At 35.2% G+C, this 25,008-nt stretch overlaps 1 pseudogene; it reads right to left on the bottom strand.

Annotated features, from left to right (window-relative positions):
* Positions 1 to 355: 355 nt before the first annotated feature.
* LOC141424774 (NADH-ubiquinone oxidoreductase chain 1-like) lies at positions 356 to 1,312 on the bottom strand (annotated as a pseudogene).
* Positions 1,313 to 25,008: the final 23,696 nt, after the last annotated feature.

The following is a 25,008-nucleotide window of genomic DNA, read 5'->3' as shown; positions in this document are numbered from 1 at the left end:
GGTTCCTTTATTGATTAATAGGAGGATGAATGATAATATATTAATTTCTAAACCCGCTCATATTACTAGTCAGTGGGAGCTTGTTATTGTAATTATTGTTCCTATAATTATAGTGGGTAAGATAATTAATTTGGCAGTGGGGTTGATTAGTACAGGAAGGATATAAACCAACATTTTCGGGGTATGGGCTTGATAGCTTAATTTAGCTGACCTTACTTTAGAGTTGGGTATGATATGGTAGCACGAAGAATTTTGAGTTCTTAAGATTAGGTTCGATTCCTGTAGCTCTAGAAATAAGAGGGTTTGAACCTCTATATTTTACTCTATCAAAGTAATTCTTCTGTCAGACATATTTCTATATTTGTGGGGGGATGCTTGATATGGCAATGGGGAGGGATACATATAGTATGCAGGTGGCCAAAGTGAGTGGGAGGAAGTTTTTTCATAGTAGGTGTATGAGTTGGTCATATCAGAATCAGGGGTATGATGCTCGGATTCATAGGAACAGTATGGTGAGGCAGAGGGTTTTGATGGTGAAGTTAATAGTGTATAATTCTACGGTTAGAGAGTGGTGAAATGCTCCTAGGAATATGATTGTTGTGAGAGCATTTATTATAATGATGTTCATATATTCTGCTATGAAGAATAAGGCAAATGGTCCGGTGGCATATTCTACATTGAACCCGGACACGAGTTCGGATTCTCCTTCAGTTAGGTCGAATGGGGCCCAGTTTGTTTCTGCTAATGTTGAGATAAATCATATGATTGCTAGTGGTCCTGTCGGGATGATGAGTCAGATATGTTCTTGTGTTGTAATTAGTGAGAATATAGTGAACGATCCATTTATAAGTATTACTGATAAAACGATGATGGCAAGGGATACTTCGTGTGAGATTGTCTGTGTGACAGCTCAGAGTGCTCCAATTAGAGCATATTTAGAATTTGATGATCAGCCTGATCATAGGATGGCATAGACGGATAGGCTAGAGGTTGCTAGAATAAATAGGATACCAAAGTTTATGTTGATTAAGGGTTGTGGTATTGGAAATGGGATTCATATAATAAGGGCTAGGGTTAGTGCTAGGGTTGGGGCAATGGAGAATAGTAGTGGGGAGGAGGCTAGTGGTCATATTGGTTGTTTAATGAATAGTTTTAGTGCATCAGCGAATGGTTGAAGGATGCCATAGGGGCATACTACATTTGGGCCTTTTCGTAATTGTGTATACCCTAGGAGTTTTCATTCTATGAGGGTTAAGAATGCTATTGCAAGTAGAATGGGGATAGTTAGGGTGAGGACATTTATAATGAACATGGAGTGTTAAGGAGAGGAGTTGAACCTCTGAGGGTAAAGTTTTAAGTCTTATGCAATTACCAGGCTCTGCCACCTTAACCAACCCTGTTTTAGGGTAGGTGAGTAGACAATTTACTAGATTAATGTTAGTGTATGTATTGGATTTAAGGCTCTGATGGGGAGTTGGCCTTGTTTCTCTTGTCCTTTTCTTGGGAAAAACTTGTAAATAGATAGAAACCGACCTGGATTACTCTGGTCTGAACTCAGATCACATAGGACTTTAATCGTTGAACAAACGAACCTTTAATAGCAGTTGCACCATTGGGGTGTCCTGATCCAACATCGAAGTTGTAAACCCTATTGTCAATATGGACTCTAGAATAGGATTGCGCTGTTATCCCTAGGGTAACTTGGTCTGTTGCTCAAGTGATGGGTCAATTTATGATTTTTTTCTGTATTTTGACTTGTTAGTCTAGATTTAAATCATTCGGAGGTTGTTTTGTGCTCCGAGGTCACCCCAACCAAAATTATTAAACCAGAAATTATAAGGTTAGGAAAATTAGGGATGGTTGAAAAATTAAAGCTCCATTGAGTCTTCTCATCTTATTGGTTTATTCCTATTCCCGCCTCTTCACGGGAAGGTCAATTTCACTGATCAAAAGTAAGAGACAGATAAATCCTCGTCAAGCTGTTCATACAAGTCCCTATTCAGGGAACAAATGATTATGCTACCTTTGCACGGTCAGGATACCACAGCCGTTTAACAATTGTCACTGGGCAGGTGGTGCCTCTAATAGTTGTAATGCTAGAGGTGATGTTTTTGGTAAACAGGTGGGATTTTTGTTTGCTGAGTTCCTTTTACTTTTTTAAATCTTTCCTTACAGCACTCCGGTGTCAGGTTAACATTTTGTTTTATAGGTTAGGCCTGTGTTTGTTTTTTTCTATATATATGTTAACTATCAGTGATTCATTCAGTCTGATATAAGTTTGTGCTTGGAGAATTTTTTCTTGTTACTAATATTAACATTAGCTCATCTATTGGGAAATAGATTAACTCAGTTTGTATTACAGGAGGCCATGTTGGTTCTTGTAATTTAGGGGTTGATGTGGTTGAGCTTGAACACTTTCTTAATTGGTGGCTGCTTTTTGGCCAACTATGGCTGTGTAGGTGATTTTACTCTCTATATAAGGGTGTATCCATATCTAAAGGGCTCTCCCTCTTTAGACTAACATTAAAATTTACATGTTGGAGTATTATTTCTTGTGGTAAATTTTAAGTGGAACTGAAATTCGGTTCTGAGTAACCAGCTATCATCAGGCTTGGTAGGCTTTTCACCTCTACCTAGAGGTCTTCTCACTATTTTGCCACATAGATGAGTGTGTTCATAGATAACTGTCTTTAGGTAGCTTGTCTGATTTTAGGGTGCTTAGCGAAGTTCTCTGTGTTAAGCTCTGTCTAGTTAAATCATTATGCAAAAGGTACAAGGTGTAATCTTTGCTTTTTAGTGCTTTGAATTAGTATTTCATCTTTCCCTTGCAGTACTGGCTCTATAGCTCCTGGTACGTATTTCTATCACCTATACTTTACAGATTGGTGAATGGTTTATTTTACAGGTTTGGTGTAGTTGTGGTTGTTGGTTTTTGGGCTACAATTAGCTCAAAATGTTCATTGTGTGAAATGTTCTGGTATAAGCCAGGTGCTTTATAGTTAAGCTACATTTTGATGTTCCAAGCACACTTTCCAGTATGCTTACCTTGTTACAACTTATCTCCTCTTAATTTTTGTGGCAGTAGTTTATGTAAGTCTTGTAGTAAAAATGTTGAGGAGGATGACGGGCGGTGTGTGTGTGCTTCATTGCTCGGTTCAATTGAGCTTTCTAAATTCAATTTACTGCTAAATCCTCTTTATCCTCTTCAGTTTCATAAGAGTGTCCATTGATTTTCTTAGGGTAAGAAAATGTAGCCCATTTCTTCCCATCTATTGGCTACACCTTGACCTAACGTTTTTATGTTGTATGTTTTAGCTTACTTTAAGTGTCTTAAGTAGGGTTTGCTGAAGATGGCGGTATATAGGCTGATTTAGCAAGAGATGGTGAGGTGAATCAGGGTTTATTGGTTATAGAACAGGCTCCTCTAGATGGATATAAAGCACTGCCAAGTTCTTTGAGTTTTAAGCTGTTGCTAGTAGTTCTCTGGTGAATATGTTTGTTGGGTTTGCATATTTAGGTTTATGGCTAAGCATAGTGGGGTATCTAATACCAGTTTGGGTCTTAGCTGTTGTGTTATCAGATTTGTTAAGATTACTTTCATAAGTTATTTTTTCTTTAGCTGTAGCTTTTACGGCCTAGGTAAAGTTTATTCTTATTGAGGATCAGAAATTCTTAAACACACTTTGTGCTGGGGTTTATTAGTTTGGGTCTATCGTATGACCGCGGTGGCTGGCACGAGATTTACCAACCCTTATAGTCAGTGTAACTTAGTCAAACTTTCGTTTGTTGCTTAATTTTTATCACTGCTGTGTCCCGTGGGTGTGTGGTGAAGCAAAGCGTCTTTAGCTACAAATTTTGTGTGCTTGATGTTTGCTCCGTTTGGTCTGTTAGACTTAGAGGGCATATTCACTGGGGCACGGAGATTTGCATGTGTAATTTCACTGAAAACTAATAAAAAGGCTAGGACCAAACCTTTATTTGTTTATGGGATTATGCAATCCATCTAGGCATTTTCAGTGCCTTGCTTTGATATATAAGCTACATTAACTTTTGTATTTGAGGTTAATCTTCTTCTTTTATGTGGTTAGTTATTTTAGGTATTTTACTAGTATGTAGGGAGGGAGTGTGGAGAAATCATGATGAATTTGAAATTTTGTGAAAGTTAAGATATCAGAAAAACCTACAATTAATCCTAGGAGGTAAGAATATCTTAACAAAGACCACTTCAACTGGCACTTTTATAGTGTAGCTTGAAAGTGAATAAGAACTTAGAATATAGAACAAATGGACAACTGAGTAAGATTGCAAAACTAAGCTGACTCCAAATTATTAAGACAGGTTGTTGACACTTTGCCTGAGCAAATAGGGGTATTAAATTTGCCAAGGCTAAGGTTTATGACTGAGAAGATGATATGAATTAGAATTGTCAAAAAGGTTTAGTTTTATATGTCTAGCCGTGGGATCATTAATATGAAAAATGTTTTGAGGGTGCTTAGAGCAGATTCATGCACATTATAGTTACCTAAAGATTTTTCTAAGCATTGCTGACCAGACTGTTTAAATACCTTTACTCAGTACGGAACTACTCCATGAATCACAAAATTCTCAAGCAAACAAATATCTGAGGTGATGTAAACATTTTACTTACTCCAATTTTACCAGGAAATAATCAATAAAGCTGTGAGAATTATTAACATCCAGCAAGTTTTTATGTTCTTTTACTTTCACCAAAATACAACTTTTTCTATAAGTAACATTTTTAGTGTTATGACTTGGAAGATAATCAATGAGAGCAGGGAAAATATTGCATATCTACAACAGAAAACAATGATTTATTAAATAAACATATAATGACCATATCTGTATAGATAACAAATATTTACACACACATATATGTATAACTTATAGACCTTACTAGAAATTATAGCTAGAAATATGAATGATATATGGTGGGAACCTTGAGAAGAAAACGTTTATTGCACATATAAAGCTGTTGGGGTTCAAAGATACCATTAAATACAATTATGTAAGAGCATTTAGGCGACTTCTCTTTGATCACACCATTATTATTTATGGAGTGTGTGGGACATGCAATTATGCACAGAGAAACTTATGAGGATTTTTTTTTGTTTCATACACCATAAAACCCAGCAATTTATTATTCCTTATTCACTTACCTTGTCAGCTAGGATCACCGTTAAAGAATTAAATACCCTGACCCTTTTCAGTGATTATTGGTAGCTTTCATTGTCCCAAAATTCTACTTTCTTGAGGATTTTTCTACTCTTAAGTTAGGACTTTTCTCCTCAGTAACTGGATGAAAATGAGCAGATGATTTATGAACAATCCTGTGGTAATGGAAGTTTTCATAAAAGATCTGGGTTTTCATAGAGTGATTGGGCATTGCTCTAGAAATTCACAAAATATTTTTTAAAATATTCCTTTTGAGGGAGAACATATGACTTTTGGTCTTTTGGGCCAGGCTAACCTCATTATTTAATGAGAAAACCAATACACAGTGAGCCAATAGGCTTGAGCAGGCCCAATATCTGCAGTTTTGTTTTACAGGGTAAAAAATAAAGCGATTAGATATCTTTCTCAGATATGCACTCTATGATTTTTTAGGTGGAAATGTGGTGTCCATTCATTCACTTCAATATTGGGTCCAATACTCATTAGAAAAGAAGACCACAAATGTTTCGCAGGAAGAAATGATCTTGGATTCATCTGTATCCATGGTGAGCCCCCAATCTTTATGTTCTCATTTAATTTTTTAATCATGTTAAGAAAATTCTTAGCTTTATAATCAAAGCAATTCTTCAAAATAATGGAGCAGATCACATTGCAGTGAGCACAGCTCGGGATAAAGGTGGAATTACAGGGTGAGCCTGAAAATTTGTAAATAATGTTAAAACACATTTAAATATACACATGAAACACTTTGCCTTTTTAACAGGTAAAGATACTTTAGAAAACTTAAGTATTATCTTACCCTCAAATTCCCCTAACAGCAAATATCCAGAATGAATTAAATCAAAGCATCACTTTTTACCATGAACCTGACTTTCCACTTCTAACCTAGCTAGTTAAATAATGTACATTAATAGTCATTGCCTCAACTACGCCCTTTTCATTCTAGCTCCCTGCTATGCTGGAAGAGAAATGATACTTTGAAAACTTAATAATTCAAATATTTAGTCTAAAATTGCATCTATCTCCAAAGCCTGTAAAGGTCATAGCACTGACATGATTAGGGAGAGAAAAGTAGATACCTGGAAACTTTTTATAGGTAATGAACACTTGAAAGAGTCTTGAGTTTAAATAGAGACATTGTGCATGAGTTCAAGTATTAAAATTGACAAATTAGAAAACAGGATGAATCTATGTTGCATGAAAAGAAAAATTAATATCAAGATAAAAGAAAGTACAATATAGATTTGTGTGTATTAATCAAAGAAATTTTAATTTCAAATTTCCAGTTTAGGAAAGCAAATTCATGAAAGATAAATGGAGATATTTTGTCATTTCTTTGTTGGCAACAATGAAATAGAAATTGAAAGTCCACCACTTCCAATCAAACTGTAAAATTAATTCATTTGAACATAGCTGAACCTTTAGGATTTTGGAATATTGCTCTATGTAGTCTTCAGTAGAATCACGTGTTCCAGTTCATTTGAAGAATTGTTTCTCAAGGAAGCCATGCCATCATTTTTCAGATAAAGAAATCACATTGAAGGATATATTTTTTATTGGGCTATCTTTACTTTGAAATTGTTATGATCAAATGAGCAACATATTTTATATCTATGGAGCCCCAAATATAAATCTGTAGGTCCTAAATAATTGAAGGGTTATTTGAAATTAAACTGTTCGGAATAAATGCTTGGACATTTGAGAAATATGAATCCCAATACAGTTGGTTGACTGTATGAAAGGCTGCCTAAATTTTGAACCTCTCTAACTTATCAGAAAGAATTTTATTTTTGTCAAGGAGGTTGGGGATAATTTGGAATGCCCATGGAATTTTCTCTGTGTGTGTGTGTGTGTTTCATAAGTAAATTATGCTTTTACTCTTTAATTTATTTGCAAGAGAAAATTTTAAAACAAAATCAATTTGAATACAAAGGATAACCTGATTCACTACAACAAGCACTTGATAAAGAGTGGCAGTAGGAAAAAAAATTACCATATATTTTCTAGTATAAAATACAATGAACATTGGGGAAAATAATAGGAAAAATTAATACAGAGCCAGAAAAATTTAAAAAAGACTAATAAAGAGTTACCAATAATAGTTGAAATTTGTGAAGTGAATCATGTATTTTTATTTTTGTATTTTGTAAATTTACGGTATAGCATGTATTCACTCAAAACATATAGAAAAGCAGTAAGGGTTGTAAAAAATGAAATAATTAATGATAAATTAAAAAATATTGAGCTTTGTTTATAGAAAAATTGATATAATAGTTGATAAAAATTATATGAAGAGAAATAAAAGCAATTAAAAACACTATATTATGCTATGACTTGTGAAAACTATAGGTATGGGCATTGAAGAATTCATGAGACATGTGAGTGTAGCTGGGCATACCAATACAGTTATATTAAATGAAAGCAAATGTCATCTGGTTTGGGCTCCACAATAGCTGAGGGTGTCACTGACAGCATGTTCACTTAGCAAGTATTCTCTCCTGTAATGATTGGAATGGGTAACCTATACTTTGCTAAGGGGAATGCACTGCATTGTTTCTTAACTCTTCAGAAATTAAATCTAAAACCTAGGTTCATGATTTCTACTTTGAAAACAAAAAGAAAAAGGTTGGTACAGAATATGATCAAGAGAACTTTTATACTCATATCTACCTGACTAGATTACTGTTAAAGTCAGTGATATAAAATGGTACTCACCATTGGTTTTCTTTAACAACTCCACAGGACAATGAGGTTCTTCTTAAACACAGTCTTCAATGCTCCTCTTCCCCATCCCGAAGTTCCTCAGTCATGAGAAAGAAACAACATCCATTGCTGAAAATTATTCCTAAATGAAGGGGAGCAAAACTAAGGATGAAAATCCCAATTGTGAAGTGGGAATTGACAAATAAGAGTCATAGAGATAGCAAAGCACTGCCTAAGAGACATTGAAGCCTCTTTTTTCCATCCTCCCCTTCTCCATGTTAACTGCCCAGTACACTCATGTGTGCCACATCAGCATGTACACTTACTAAGGACTTCATTAGTTCTTTCAGCTACTGGGAAACTACCTCTTGCAGCAAACTCCTTTCCTTGATAAATCAGAGCTTCATTCACTGCTTCATACCTATGCAACCCACAGTGGGCTTCATGCCCAAATATAGAGTGAAAACAGGGACATAGACTTTTGAGAACTTAAAAAAATGAAGGAAAATAAAAACACTAGGGAAAGAATTCATCATTTGTTTCATAGTGGTAGTATGATTAAGACCAATACTATCATTGTATTTTTTGTTTCTTTATTGTGGCACACAAAGCTTAAAATATTTTTCAGATATATTCATAATATGATGGTGATTATTATAGATTTCACTCATAGGTGTTCTTTAATGTGCCAGGAAATGGTATAGACAGTTGGTACACAAATAATTAATCCTTACATCATAATCTTCATTAGGTTTTTCATGTTTGACAAAGAAGCAGCTGAGGTCATAGTTTTCTAAATTCATTCAAGCATCCAATATAAACTGAAGAAAGGGCTCAAATTTGTAACTTAGCTTATTCAATATTTGGTGCTTATGAAATTTATCATCCTCCCCCTGCATACCTTCTCAATAATCATATACCTTCTTCAGGATCCCCTGTAAAGTTCTTAGTATGGACAGACTGATATCCCTGTGAAGGCAATAGCACTCTTTTCTTGAGTCACTGCAGGTAATTCTACTTACAAGCAGTTTTGGGCTTACTGGTAAAACAAACACAAATAATGGGCACAACAAAGACAAACCCAGAGCATGAAGCTATCTCTTACTCTACACAGCATACTTTGCTCTAGTCCAACAATTTGGGCAGAATCCATGTTTATTTGGTACCATCAATTTTGACCTAAATAATTGCTTCTTTCTATCATTCCTTTTGCTATTCCATATCCATAGGTGTTTTGTGACATCAAGCATCATTTGGTTTTTTAGAGAAGTTCAAGTTCAATTGTTATTCTGAATAAAAATGCATATCCAGTAATACAAATAATGTTTATTTAATAAAATACCTAATCATGATGCTTCCCTAAAAATTGCCCTTCAGAGAACAGTAAAGGCTATTTCTATAAATCAAAGATAGGAACAAATATCAACAATTTTTGCAATATTGTGATTTGGAAGAAATATAGAATGATTTAAACATTTTTATACTCACAAAATAACAGTACTTCATTCCTTGATTACTGACAAGGACAAACTGGATAAATCATCTGCACATCAAACAGTCAATGACTATTTTGCTGTATGACAATCTATTATAGCACTGTGCTTCTAATAGTAGATTTATACATTAAAACAGTGTTCAATTTATTACTTATACACATCAACATTTGAGGAATATAGAGTACATACACTGGTTAGGTACTTGCTGATGCATTTAACGTCAATATGGTGGAAATTTTCAGAGAGGAGTTGGACCAGGAGATAGCTTCCCTCTATCAGCGATAGAGATAAAAACTTACGTTCTTTACTCTTGACTCTCTTTCTGGATTGCACATGGGAGATTGTGGTTTAGATGTACTGGGTCATGAACAAATATTTCTAATTTGAACAAATGCAGATGTTTACAACATTATTGAGAAAGAGTAAATTGAGTGACCTGATACAAGAAAATTACACAAAGTTCTGCATTCCCAGAGTTGGGTTGGGAATTTATTGCATTGAGGATATTCTACATGATCTAGGAGGAGTATATAAATTTTTTTCTCTGCTATGTGAAACAATTTGAGATGTGTTCTCAATAATGGGAGCCTTTCAAATATTTAGTAAATAGTCTTTAAGAATTATGATAAATCATTGTATCTAACTTAGTAGGGCAGAAAGGTTCCAGCTAGCTTGCTTGTAATACTGGGCTGGTCTTCCACGAGGGGATGGAAGCTTCACTCCAGATCTTGTTGCCACCGATTCCCAATTTCTGTACTAATTTCCTCCCCACTTACTCGAGCTGTGGTACTGAATGCCGGGCTAGCACAGTTCATGCCCTCTTCATTATTTCATTCAATATATACAACTTCAAGTTAGGTAATCATCAGCATGGAGATTCTGCTCATCTACTCAAAGTCACCCCTGAAGCTGAACAACTTCTCTTCATAGCCCACATCTCATCTATCACTCCAGGATAGCCATACTTAGGTGTATTCTTTTCAATCTGAAATTCATTCTGAATTGAGTGTGTGTGTTCAAACTTTTAATTCTTTTATTAATCTTTTATGACATGGTTAGTGCTTTTTGTGTCATACTTAAGAAACATTTTTAAAGAGGGAAAATAGATAGTGGTAGAGTAACAGCCTCCAGTGATAATTTATAAAGACATGTTAATTTAAAGTTATTTGTACACAAATCTACTTTTGAAAGACCTAAGAAAGCCAGATAGAAGACTGCATTGCCAAATTTCAGTATAATAAAAGAAAAGAGACATTAAAGAAGGTAAGAAGGAAAGACGTCTTTGCATAAATATTCCTCAACTCCAAGCCAGGCAGCAAGAAGAGAAATCTCTCTTGGTTGGGGAAAAAGAAAGAACTGTTTCCAGGTGTTTTACTTGAAACCAGTAGCAGGCTGACCATGATGAAATCTCTTTGTGAGGAGAGCTCCATGACTCCTGTTCCTTGGGTTGCACTTTCATATGAAGCCACTTAAATGATAGCAGCCTAGCCTCCAAGGAACTGCCACTATTAACCATCTTCTGTATCTGGAAAATGGGAGGAGAGCAAGAATCTACTTACTGGAGATCAGGGCAAGAATTAGTCTTGGGTCTATATTTTGGGTCCAATTCAGGGGAGTCTAGCAACAGGCAGAAAATAAAAGTTGCTATATTTAGGCCAGAGGTTGCAGACAGACCCTCTACACCTGACACTGCACTAGTTACAGACCTATGTTCAATGGTGCATGGCAGTTCCATCTTTGTAAGTACTTGTGACTGTGAGAAAAAGATGTGACCAACTTAGTGTCAGCTTTGGGTCCAAGGAACTTTCTTCACAACCCTGGGCAGCATAGAATGGAATCAGTCTCTACTCATTGGGTTTAGTTCCCAGTAGCACATGGTCCTTGTCTTGCCAATATGGCAAACCCCAACAGGGGACAGATCCCAGTGGCTGCTGTCTCTGGGCTAACGCCTAAGGATAATGCCTCTGGAATAGCCAGAGCACCAGGTATCAACACGAGACTCCTAACTCTTGGACTTCTTTTCCAGCCAGGATCACTTGTATCTTGTTGCAGTAGTCTTGAGTTTCAAGTCCACCTTCTTAATAGGCAGTACATAGCAATGTGTGGTTTGATCCTACATCAGTGCTGTGCTGTTCTCAACAGATGTGGGCTTAGGTTATGACATAGATGTGTGGTGTTGGTTGTTATAGGATAACCCACAGTATTCCTCCTTTAAGTCCAGATACATGGTAACTGAAACTAAGGTAAGTACTAGTTTGTAAAGGACACAAGTGAGTATAATTAGTTATTTCAAGAATTTTTCAATGGATCTTTGGAGAGATAGAAGGACAGCTAGATAGGCAAATGTAGAAATGATGAGGAGGTTGGTTACTCCCCTGTAGTAATAAGTTTCCATGTGATCTTAACAAATACATTATTCAAAATGCTTATTGAGGATCAGCTTCATATGAATATATTTAAGTATTCTCACATTATAAATGCTATTTTCAAATTTGAGGTTTCCATCTACGTTTTTGAAGCACAACAATGCTGAGTATGTTTTCTGTTTCCAGGTAATGTTCCATGAATTTTTCTCCATTCATCATACACTCTATTCTATTCCAACTTTACATATTTTATATCATTCTGCAAGACAACATATAATTAGGGTGTCATCTTATGCTATTTCTTTAGGCTAAGATGTTCTTTTCTTATACAACAATAATGACAGGTCAAATTTCATTACCTCTTTCATTCTTTATGACACTGTCAAGCAAAAACAGTCTTGCCCTCAGTTGGCTTCCTAAGCACATCATATTCATATTTGCATTGAGGCATGGATTGCCTGAAATGGTACTTTCCTAATTAATATTTTTATTTTTCCCTTTTGAATACCTGAGAATTTCTGAAATGACATCTCTTCTTTGTAATCATGGTATCCACAGTGACAAATGTAAAGTACGTATCAAAAGTCAGTATGTCAATGAAGGTGGTTCCATGGACAGAGAGTCAGCACACACATTACATTTATAGAAATACAGTATTCAACACACTTGATTCTGATGAAGCAGGCCAATCTGTGATCTCCACAGTGCATTATGCTTTATATCTACTATTCTATAACCTCATGATCATTGAGCAGCATTCTGACATTCTTGACTAAAAGCAAATATCCTGATCCTTCATTACCTCCTTAACGGCCCACCCTTTACCTCTTTTGATTCTCTCTGTCCCCTTTAATGCAATTAAAATGCCATTTTAATGATGAGAATCTTACTCCATTTTATGCTTGATAGTGAGTTATGAAAGAATAAAACAGTGGTAGCTTCTTCCCAATAATCCCCAACCCAGAACTCTGTACTTCCTTCTTTCACAGCATTGGTCCCACTGAATTATAATCAACTATTTACTCACCTTCTTCCTTAATTGGATGTCAGGCACTTGCCACCTTTTTATGTATTTGAGAATTTATATCTCAAATAGCTGACTCAGCATCATAGCACAGAAGATGCTTAATTCAGATGTGGAGTGATACCACATTTTTCTTGGTGGGAAAGGAAATTATAAATGATATTAAACTTCTAGGATGAGCGCTTCAATACCTTTTTAATATATCTAAAGGAGAGTGCAAATAACCTACATGATATCTTTCTCGGTTTGCAAGAAATTCATCAACAATTTAAAGCACACAATTTTAGCACAATGGTGTGACTACAGCAGTAAATGGGCATTGGGAGTTGTACTCCTGGTCATGAACAGAAAACAAATCTGCTACCCCATAATTTGTAGCATGGAAGTTGCAACTGATACCCCAAAGTTATTTTGTCCTCTGAAGCACACATGGAATGCTTTCCTATTACCTGAAGAGAAAGGCATGAAGTAGTCACTTTTCTTGCAGTTGTTACTCTCATCCAGAAAGTTGTCATGGTCAGACATCTTTGGGCTGGGGAGTTCGTTGTTGCGTGCACCACAGAAGTCAGTGATGATAATATGTCTGTGCCCTGGAATAACACACACAGTTAAACCAAGTCATACAAGAGGCCCTTTTGCTGAAAGTGAAATGGAAATGGAAACAGCTTAATTCTTTTTTTTTTTTGTTCAATGTAAGGGAAGCCATGTCAAAAGAAGAATAGAAGATGTGGCAGAGTTGAATTTGAGGTCATTTACAGTGGTCTTGTTAATATACCCTCCAACAGCATTTGAAGTACTAAGTACTTTGGTATTTGTTGCCAAAACTCTGAATCTGCTCTTTTCATCAAGTGGTGTCTGTCCATAGCAGTGGCTGCTGTAGTTCATAACTTCACTTTATATACAACTCATGTGTATCATGTTTTCAATTAGCAGATTCCATTGAAACATGAACACTCAGAATAGACATGATTTTCATAAAAATACTTGATCTGTTCAACAATATTTGATCTATTCAACAAGGTGTTATTTTGGAGCAAAAGCCAGTCTATAGAAAATAAAAAAATGAATGTTTAGCATTGAAACATAGTTTGTCTTAATTTAAAAATGTGGAGGACTTCTTTATTATAGATTAAGCTACTCAAAAAAGTTTACATTTTGTATCATTTCTAATCAAATCATCAGCTCAGGAAATGATCGCACATTAAAGCCAAAACAGCTGGGTGGTTTATTTAAGAATCAGGATTTGCATCCACTCTGTCAGTACCACACCTTATATATAACAATATATAATACCAATTCCACATGAATGCCTAATTTGCTAGATGGAAAGACTAGCAAATATTGCCTTATTTATGAGACAATCAGCATATTTAATAATGTCTGAGGTGACATTAGTTTCTCCACCCCACTATTGTGATTCATTGAAAACTTCATACTAAATATAGGAAAATAGATAGGTACACAGGTGGATATTAATGTAGTTACATAAGCATGTTATTTTTACATAGGTTCTTTTTATTAGAAATGCCACTGGTAAGAAAATATCCCATCCCATTGGTGTCTTAAATAAGTTATTAATGCAAATTTATCATTAAGATATAAAAATTAAATATTTTCATAAAATACTATTGAAACAATTGGAAATTCACTGCAAGTGAAGCATCACCATTGGTCCACAAATAAATATTTGTTTATGTTGGTAATTCCACCTACTTGGGAGATGGATATTGGTAGGATTGTAGTTTCTAGTTAGCCCAGGCAAAATGTTATTGGATCCTTATTTCAGGAAACAAACTGGGCATATTGCTTGATAACTGAAATCCAACCTCCTGTTAGGTAGAAGAATTTGGGTCCAAGTTGATTTTGGAAAAAAAAGGGTGACACTATTGGAAAAATAACCAATGCAAAAAATAAAAAATGGAAGCCATGCTAAAGTGATAGAGCACCTGCCTAGCAGGTGCAAGGGCCTGAGTTCAAACATAAGAACCACCACTAAAACATAGTTGAAATAGTCAAGGTGTAAATATCAAAGATAAATAAATAAAACTTGCAGCAAACCTTGGTACCTAATTCTGGCAAATTTTTTTTAAACACCTATGTGTAGGCAAAACGATTGTAAGGAGCCAGAACAAATTTAGAAGACTCAGAGTGCCAGATACCGAGAACTGTGATAGAGATTTATAGCCTCAAACTGGAGAGAGCACAAAGTCTGTCAAGTTTCCTCACCTAAGATTTTCCACTTCTCTCTTTTTGTATTGGCAGAGGATTGGAATTACACTGTGAATTCTGGAACATTAGGAACACTGAGGTGAACATAGAAAAAACACGAATATTATACTTTGTGAATTTAATGTCACAGTTCACTGCATGGAGTGGGATGTTGTTAATGAGGTCAGTGTATCACTGGACCTCATGCAACATAATATCTGTGTAGGGCATGTGGCTCCTTTCCTGCATGGAGCATCTTAAGTGTCTACCAACTACACATTCAGTTTGTTTCTGGATATTAGCTGATAAGACACAAGTAAAAATGGTTGAATAAGAGTAAAATGGCATGCTTGTCCTAGCAATTAAGAGCTACAAGGAGAATAATGTAGGTGTTCCCAACACACTATAAATGTATCTCCTATGGCAAAAGGTACACTTAGACGCATAAAGAAAATTTGCAAAATATATGCATATACCACTCCATTACTAAATAGGCATTGTAAACCTATGACTATAATTTAACATCCATGATAGATAATATAAATATAAGAAATGAAATATTTCAAAAAGTAAATAGAACATAAGAGAAAAATTTCAATCCTCACAGAAAGACAAATAGGCATCAAGCATTAAAATTTCATCAACATAATACCTGTGATTTAAAATTAAATTATAATGGATCTATTCATACGTGTGACTATTTTATTTGACAGGAAATTTGCAAGGACACTCTCATCAATTTCCCAATTTCAAATTTGGGAACATTTACTATTTAGCAGCTGCTCCTGAAACATATTCATATTTCTCATTTCCTTACTTGTCAATGAACAAATTATCTGAGAAAAGAAACTTTTAAAACAGGAGAAAAGCTTTATTTTGGAGCATGTTTCAGAGAACTTGGATCCATGTTTAGCTGTTTCCATTGCTTTGGGCCTGAGAAGTGGTAAAATATAACAGTGGTAGGAGTGTGTTGGAAGATGGTGCTCATTTCAAAGTGGTAAGGGAAAATAGAGACAGAGAGGAACCCAGAATAATATATATCACCAATGATATAGCCCCAGTGACTTATTTTCTGTAACTGGATCCAGCCTTTGAAAGTTACTATCGACTTACAATACTTTCATTAGAATATGAATCTATCAGTGGATCAAAGATCAAACTGCTTGTTAATCATTGGCTCACCATCTAGAAACCAAAACGTCACACAGGTCTGCCTAGGAAATTGTTTTCCCAGGATTTATTTCCCCATGCTCAGATGCTCAGTCTTTCACAGGTCACTTCAGTCATCGTCCAATTATGACTGGAAGCAAATCTTAGTATCAACTACATGATGCTGGATTTGTGGGCATGCACAAGACTTAGTTGGAGGTTTATAGATGGAAAAAAGTCCACAGGGATAGGGTTGACCAAAGCCTTTGGAGCTCATGCCATATCACCATATGCAATAGATGTTGGGCATGGAGCCACAGTATCGTTTACTCTGCTTGGTTTTGCACTTGCAATGTCCCAATTTTTCCCTGTCATTTTCCCATTTCTACCTTTTTAAATTAGAAGGATAACCACATTCCATTGTATGTTTAAAATTGTAAATTTCTTTATTTTATTGCTAAACTTCACCTTGAGTCTCAGATGAAACAATGGACTTGTAATTTTGAACAATACTAGATCCATTAAGATGTTTAGGAATAATGGGGATAGAATGAAGGCATTTTGTATTTTGAAATTGGAATGATTCTAATTTTGGTCAGTGTGGATTATTTTGGTTTAAATATAAAGTATCCACTCAAAAGCTTCCTGTTGACACCTTATGATAGACCTAATCATTAAAAGGTGATTGTATTATGAAACAATTGATCTAATCAATGGAGTAAGCCACTGATGGCTTCATAATTTGATGGCAGTATTGGGAGGTGATGGAAACTTTTGGAAGTATAGTTTAGTATAACAAAGGAGTCATTGGGTAACCCTAGTTGGGGGCTATGTCTTACTGGGTTCCTTTCTGTCTCTCTCATTTCTGGTGGATATGAAGTGATAAACTACCTCTATCACACAATCATACTGCCATGATACTCTGCCCTCAACCCAGGAAAGTGGATCCAGATGGCCACTGACTGAAGCTGATCAAATTGTGAGTCTGAATAATATTTCCTCCTTAAGTTTTTTTCTCAGGTACTTTTCCACAGTACCAAAAAACTGAGAAATATAACACCTCTTATATACAACCACCTATAAATAAATAAAACACATGCACACACAAGCTTCCTCTCATTGCATTTACCAGAATATATTAGACTATAATTAGTGATTGTATAAATGTTCATCACTTACATCATTCTGAGCTGATAAATATTGTTCCCTAGTTACAAAGCTTTGATTATGTTACATTGTTGGTATTTTCTTAGATTTAAGCCTGTTTCTCTATCTGAGCTCATAAATGATTGTTTCTTGAGTTATGAAAATTTACAAATGCTCAGGGAGATAGTTCAGACATCAAAGAGTAAATGCCTGTTTACTGCCTCAGAATATGGAGTTTGTCTCTTTTGTTCTGTTGTCACACTCACAGTGTCATCATCCATCTGCTCTATTTTAAACCTGACAATCTAGCCTGTGCTGCTAGTGATCGCTCAGATTTTCATCCTCCCACCTGAGTTCTCCTGATTGCTGGAGCCCGTAATTTACTCTGACTTGATTTCAGATAGTTGAATGGAGAATATTCTCTATTATTTGTGAAAAATAGAGAAATGGAGAGAAAATTTATAACAAACTTGAAGATATAAAAGCACTTTCACCAAACATTTTCTTTTTTTCTGATTTACTTTTCCTTTGTTTTTTTTTAAATTCATTTATTCACATGTGTATACATTGTCACCAAACATTTTCTTATCAATATATAATGAAATATTCTTGAGAATTCTGGTGAGTGTGAAACTCATTTTACTCATGACTTGGAATATCAATTTGAAAGTATTTATAATTTTGTTTTCAAACCTGCTGCTCTGAAATTCCATGACCTCCTCCACCCAAGTTCCTTGAACAAATGGTTTCTTAGGCTCAGTTTCATTCCAAAGTGAGTTACTCTTTTCCTATGGGGGAAAATCAGTCATCTGATAAATGGGAATGTGGAGGAAACCTGCTTTTCCAACCTGCCCCTTTTTCTTTGACATCTATTATTTCCAAATGGGGATGCAAAATTGATTTTATTTCTTGATAAATCTCCCTATATTGCTATTTAGGATATAGGATTCCCCTCCCTTCTCCATAAATTATCTATTTTTAACTTACTACTGTATTTCAGGAATGCAGTGAAAATTTTGGTGATATAGTATTCTCTCTGCCTATCTTAAAATGACTGATCACCACTTCTAAAAATCATACTGTTATTTATGCGCAGTCCTGACATGAGGCCAAATAAGTATGCTTCACATAACTCTACTGAAAAAGTGGAACTCTTTAAGGCAATGTTTGTGAAGAAATTGTTTTTCAAAAATGATAAAAATTTTGCTCCAACTTTTCTCAAAAACTCCTTCCTTTCTCATTGGAAGTTTAATGGAAAGAGAATTCTGAAATAATAAAAATTCCTTTTAGTTACCTTCTACCTGAATTGAAATGTCTTTCTGATGAATATAATTTTCTGAAATATTTTCCAGAGTAGAAATCATTTCAGGCATTCTCACTAAATTTTAAGATTTCCAGTTATGCTTCAGTAAAAGAGTTTCCTTCTACTTGCCTCAGCAACAGAGTTCTTAGAGTGAAGAAAGGTATGCTCCAGAATATATCTCCTTTTCAAAGTGGCTCTTTTGTATTTAAAATCAATATGCAATCTCACACCATTTGTGCTGCTGTGCCTGTTGTAAATTACCTCCTATGAAAGATAATTATTACACCACTGTGTTATTGGTTTACCTATATCCATTCTGTCCTCTCTTCTCTCAGTTATCTTCCCGGTTACAAGTGGTAACACAGAAATGTGAATTATGAAGATTAATTTTGGTTGATGGTTCACTCCTGTACTATCAGCTAATTTGTAATTAGAGATATGAGTTTCCTGGTTTGAGGTCAGGAAAAAATTAGCAGGACTCTCTAAAAATCCATTTTGGATATAGTGGCATAAAAGTAAACCCTGATACTTCACGGTAGAGGTATGAAAACCATGGAGCAAGTCAAGCAGGAAACTGAGAGATACTATCCACAGAAAAAAACAACAAAAGCAAAAAAGGGTTTGGGAAGTGACTAAAATGGTAGAGCACTTGCTTAGGAAGCATTAGTTCAAATATCAGTACCACCAAAAAGAGATAAACAAATAAATAAATAATCAATCAGTCAATTGATGATAGTGAAGTTCTTTTAAAACAGACATCACAAGGGCCTCTAGAAGTGGATTCCAAATAGCTGTCAGATTTCTCTTGCTAAACTTCTATGGTCATACTGGTGACATGTTGGATGTTTTATCATGACCAGCAGAGTGTATCTCAGTGTTGTGCTTGTGGTCTCTGCCCCAGCATCAAAGAAATTACAGTCATCACCAAGTTTTTATAAGTAAACTCTGACTTTTAATTGTTCTTTTACAGAAATAATTTGGTGCAAATATCTTATATTCATTACCACATTAAATAACAATGAATCATTATTAATATTTAATTTGAGGTTCAAAGAGTTCTCTAAAAGTATGCCAACTGTGGCTATACATTACTTCGGTCTGTTCAACCCCTTCCATTACTCTTCCTTACTGCTTTACCTCTCACCTCCCATTTTTCAAAAGCTTTCATTACACATCCTTTTATACTCTACCTTCACAGCTTATGTTTGATGATATTACTGATACTCTATCATTCTCTTTTCCTTTCCCTATTTCCCTGAATTCCATAGAGTAGTTCTGCTGTTATAATCATGTTCAAAATCTGAGTTTGTATATGAGCATGCTTGTTTTTGTTTATATGTTTGTCTTTTGCATCTATCGTCCACACACACGAGAAAACATGCATTCTTTTTCTCTCTGAGACTGGCTTTTCTCACTTAACATGATGTCCTTCATCTGTATCCATTCACCTTCAAACCACATTCATTATTCTTCATGGCTGAGTAAAACTGAATTATATATATATATATATATATATGCCACCTTTTCTTGATTCATTCAACAGATATATGACACCTTGATTGTTTACAAACATTGGCTATTGTGAACAGTGATGCAATGAGCATCAGTATACAGATATCTCTATTGTATCCTGGCTTACATTCTTTTAGATCTTATGGCAGCTCTATCTTTACCTTCCTGAGGATGCTCCATACTGCTTTCCATAGAGGTTGTACTATTTTGCATTCCAACCAACACTGTCTAAGGGTTCCTGTTTCACTGAATCCTCACCATCAACTGTTGTTGCTAATGCCCTTGATTGTGGCTATTCTAACTGGCATGAGATGAAATCTAAGTGTTGTTTTGATTTGCATCTCTTTTCTAACCAGGGAAGTTGAACACTTCTTTGTGCATTTACTGGCAATTTGTGTCTCTTCTTTTGAGAATTCTCTGTTTAATTCATGTGCTCATTCCTTCACTGGGGTATTGATTCTTTGGGGATTGAGTTTTTGAGTTCCCTTAGTTTCTGTATAATAGTCCCTTATTGGATGAGTAGGTGGCAAAGATTTTCTCCAATTCTTTAGGCTGTCCTTCGAGTATGGTGACTGTTTCTTTTGCTGTGCAGAGTGTCTTTAGTTTGATTCAGTCTCATTTGTTCATTCTTTCTCTCAGATACCTTGCTTTTTGAGTTCTATTTAGGGAGTTTTTCACTAAGCCTATCTATTCCAGTGTATTTCCTACTACTTCCTGGAGTTGTTTCAAAGTTTCAGGATGTATATAAAGGTCTTTTATCCATTTGATTTGATTTTGGTACAGGGTTAAAGATAGGGATATAGTTTTTAAAAATAGGGATATAGTTTCACTATTCTATGTGTAGGTATCCAATTTTCCCAGCAACATTGGTTAAATAGGCTGTCTTTTCTCCATTGTGTGTTTTGTGCTCCTTTGTTGAAGACAAATTGACTCTAGATATGTGAGTTTGTGTTTGGGTTTTCTATTCTGGCCATTGGACTTCTGTCTGTTTTCATGCTATTTTAATTGTTATGGCTTTGTGGTATTGTTTAAAATCGGGTATTGTTATGCTTCCAGAATTGAACATTTTGTTCAGAATTGCTTTGGCAATTCAAGGTCTTTTGTGTTTCCATATCTATTTCTGTGTAGAATATCATTGGAATTTTGATAGGGATTGCTTTGAACATGTAAATTGATTTTGGTAGTATGGCCATTTTCATAATGTTGATTCTATGAATCCATGAGCATGGGAGATTTTTCCACCTTTTGATGTTTTCTTCAATTTCTTTCTTCAAGGGTTTATAGTTTTCATTGTAAAACTCTTTGGTTTCCTTCATTAAATTTACTTCAAGGTACTTTATTGCTTTTGAGACTATTGTAAATGGGATTGTTTTCCTGATTTCTTTCTCAATCTGTTTGTTGTTAGTATACAGAAAGCCTACTGATTTTTGTATATTAACTTTTTACTCTTCTACTTTGGTGAAAGAGTTTATGATTTATAATATTTTGGTTAGAATTTTTAGGGTCTTTTTGGTTCAGGGTCATGTCATCTGCAAATAAGGATAGTTTGACATCTTTCCTATTTGAATCCCTTTTATTTCTTGGTCTTGTCTTACTGCTCTGGTTAGGAGGTCTAAAACTAAATTGAATGGAACTAGAGAAAAGGACATCCTTGTCTTGTTCCTGACTTTAACAGGAACATTTTCACTTGCTTTCCATTTAGTATAGTATGGACTATATCTTTGTCTTATATAGCTTTTATTATTTTGAACATTCCATCTAGTCCTAATTTCCTCACAGCTTTTATCATGAAAGGGTGAAAAATTTTTTCAAAAGCTTTTTCTATGGCTATTAAGAGGATCATGTGGTTTTTGTCCTTGCTTCTCTTTATATGCTGTATTGCGCTTATGGATTTATGTATGTTGAATCATCCTTGCATCCCTAGAATGACACTGATTTGCTCATGGTGTATGATATGCTATTGAATTCTGTTTGCAAGTATTTTGGTGAGAATCTTTGCATGTATAGTCATTAAAGATATTGGTCTATAATTCTCCATTTTGGTCGCATATTTATTGGGTTTTGCAATGAGTCTATTGCTGGCATCATTAAATGAGTTTAGTAGTGTTCCTTCCCTTTCTATTTCCTGTAAAAGTGAGGAGTACAGCTGTTAGCTCTTCTTTAAAGATTTGGTAAATTCAACTGTGACTCCAGGTCACAGGTCCTGGGGTCTTGCTTGTAGGGAGGCTCATTATGACCGCTTCAATTTCTTTGGTTATATTTTAGGAACTATCTTCTGTGTTCAAATTTGGTTGTTTAGGTATCTAAGAATTTATCCATTTTATTGATATTTTCCAGGTTAGTTGAATATGAGTTTTCAAAATATTCTCCATGATTCTCTGGATTTCAGTATTTTTTGTGATTATGTACCCTTTTTCAACTCTGATTTTATTAGTGTGGGTCTTTTCTCTCCTTTGTTTTGCTGTGTTGGCTAAGGGTTGTTGATCTTGTTAATATTTTCAAAGAACAAACATTTTGTTTCATTAGTTATTTGTGTAGTTTGTTTGGTCTCAATCTCATTGATCTCAATCCTACTCTTTATTATTTCTCTCTATCTACTGTTTGGGGTTTGATTTGTTCTTGTTTTCCTAGAAGCTTAAGGTACATCATTAGGTCGTATATGTGAGCTGTCTCTGTTTTATTGGTGCAGGAACTTATAGCTGTAAAGTTTCCCCTTAGCATGGCCTTTGCTATGTTCCAGAGATTCTGGTAGGTTGTATTTTCATTTTCACTGGATTCTACAAACTTGGTGGATTCTTCTCTTATTTTTTTGGTCATTAACTTGTCTTTTATCAGTGTGATGTTCAGTCTCCATGTGTTTGAATATTTTCCATTGTGATTTGATATGATACAGGGGATTATTTCAATTTTCTTGAATTTGTTGAAACTTGCCCTGTGTCCTAAAACATGATCTATTTTGGAGACAGTTCCACGAGTTGCAGAAAACAATGTGTATTTTCTGGTTGTTGTGTGAAATATTCTGTAGATATATACCGTGTCTATTTGGTCTAATGTGTGGAGTAGCTCTTAAATTTCTTTGTTGCTCTTTTGCCTGAATTAACAATATATTCATTACAGTTGGGTTTTGTGGTGTCCTACTACCAGTGTGTTAGGATGTATCTGTACTCTTTGGTCTATTAGAGTTTTTTTAATGCAGATGGGTGCCCCATGTCTGATGCATGTATGTTAAGAGTTGATATTTCCTCTTGAACAATTGTTACTTTAATTAATATGAAGTGACATTCATTGTCTCTTCTGACTGATTTTAGTCTGAAGTCTACTTTGTCAAATATGATTATAGTTACCCCTGATTATTCATGGGGTGCCTTTGTTTGGAAAAACTTTTTACACCATTTGACTCTAAGCCAGTGTTTATTTTTTTATGTGACATGAGTCCTTCATAAGTAACATGTGGTTGGGCTTTGTTTTTTAACCTAGTTTGCTAGTCTATGTCTTATGATTGGGGCATTGTATCCATTTACATTCAGTGTTCATATTGAGAGGTTTCTGTTGTTTTTTGGCATTCATATTCCCATGTTGTTTAGTTTTTCCTATTCCTTGTTTACTGTGTTGCTTACTCAAAGGGTTCTTTCTTTCTTGAGTCTTTCTGTCTCACTCTAGTTTCTTCTTCTGTATGTAGAAGTCTTTTAAATATCTTCTGCAGTGCTGGCTTGTTAGTTGTCAGTTTCTTTAGTTTTTCCTTGCTGTGGAAGGTTTTAATTTATCATTCTATTATGAGGGATAGTTTTGCTGGATAGACTAGTCTAGGTTGAGAGATGCTTTTTTCAGGGGCTGAATTGGGACTTTCCATGATCTTCTTGCATTTATTGTTTGTGTTGAGAAAGCTGCCATTATTCTAATTGGTTTGCCTTTGTATGCGACTTGTCTTTTCTCTTTTGCAGCTTCTGTGCTCTTTGTTTGTTCTGTTCTGTGAGTATTTTGATTACAATGTGTCTAGAGGGTTTCTTTTTGGTCCTGATGGTTTGTTGTTCTGTAAGCTTCCTGTACCTGGATGACTCTTTCTTTCTAGAGGTTAAGGACATTTTCAGCAGTTGTTCTGAAGAGTAAGTTGTCAATGCCTTCAGTTGTAGCTCTTCTCCTTCATCTACAGGCATAATTCCTAGGTTTGGTCTTTTCATAGTGTCTTGGCTGTCTTGCATGTTCCATTCATATTTTCTTAGCATTCTTTTTTTGATTTTTTACTGTTTGGTCTAATTCTTCTACTTTGTCTTCCATTCCTGATACTATATTTTCAACTTGATCCAGTCTGTTTGCCAAGCTTTTGATTGAGAATTTTATTTGGGATATTGGGTTGTTTATTTCAGATTAATTATTTTTCAGGGTTCCCATACCTTTATTTATTTCATCTTTTATGTCTTGGATAGTCTTAATTTCATTCATCTGTTTGTTTGCATTCTCTTTGAGTGCATTTAATTGTTATTCGCATCCTTCTTGAGGTCAAATGTTAACTTTTGTGTTTCTTCTTTGAGATCATTAATCAGTTTTTTGAATTTTGTTTTTTGGAATTCAGTGTTTGTTATCTCTTCCTTTATATGGGTGCTTAGATCCTTAGTAGTGGAATTTGCTTTTGAGGGAGAGTGGTTGTCTTGCTGTTTCATTCTGTGTTGAGATTTAGGCATCTGCATTTGCTCTTGGTTAGGGTTTTAATCACTTTGCCCCTATGGTTGGGGCTTTGAGCTTTTTCTCCTGGGATTTCAGAAGTTTTCCTCAGAGGTGGGTATCTTGGAAACATTATCCTTTGCAGTGTTCTTGTTCTGGTGATTGTTCCTCTTTCCTCCCCTCAGTGAGGAAGTCCTACTCTTTGATGGGCTGTGGGGACTCTCCTGCTGTTGGGCCCATTGGGGAGTG

Source organism: Castor canadensis, chromosome 7, assembly GCF_047511655.1.
Source record: "Castor canadensis chromosome 7, mCasCan1.hap1v2, whole genome shotgun sequence".
In the NCBI taxonomy this organism is placed as follows: domain Eukaryota; kingdom Metazoa; phylum Chordata; class Mammalia; order Rodentia; family Castoridae; genus Castor; species Castor canadensis.
The sequence above is the reverse complement of the archived record's forward strand: the minus strand, read 5'-3'. Positions and strand labels throughout refer to the sequence as shown.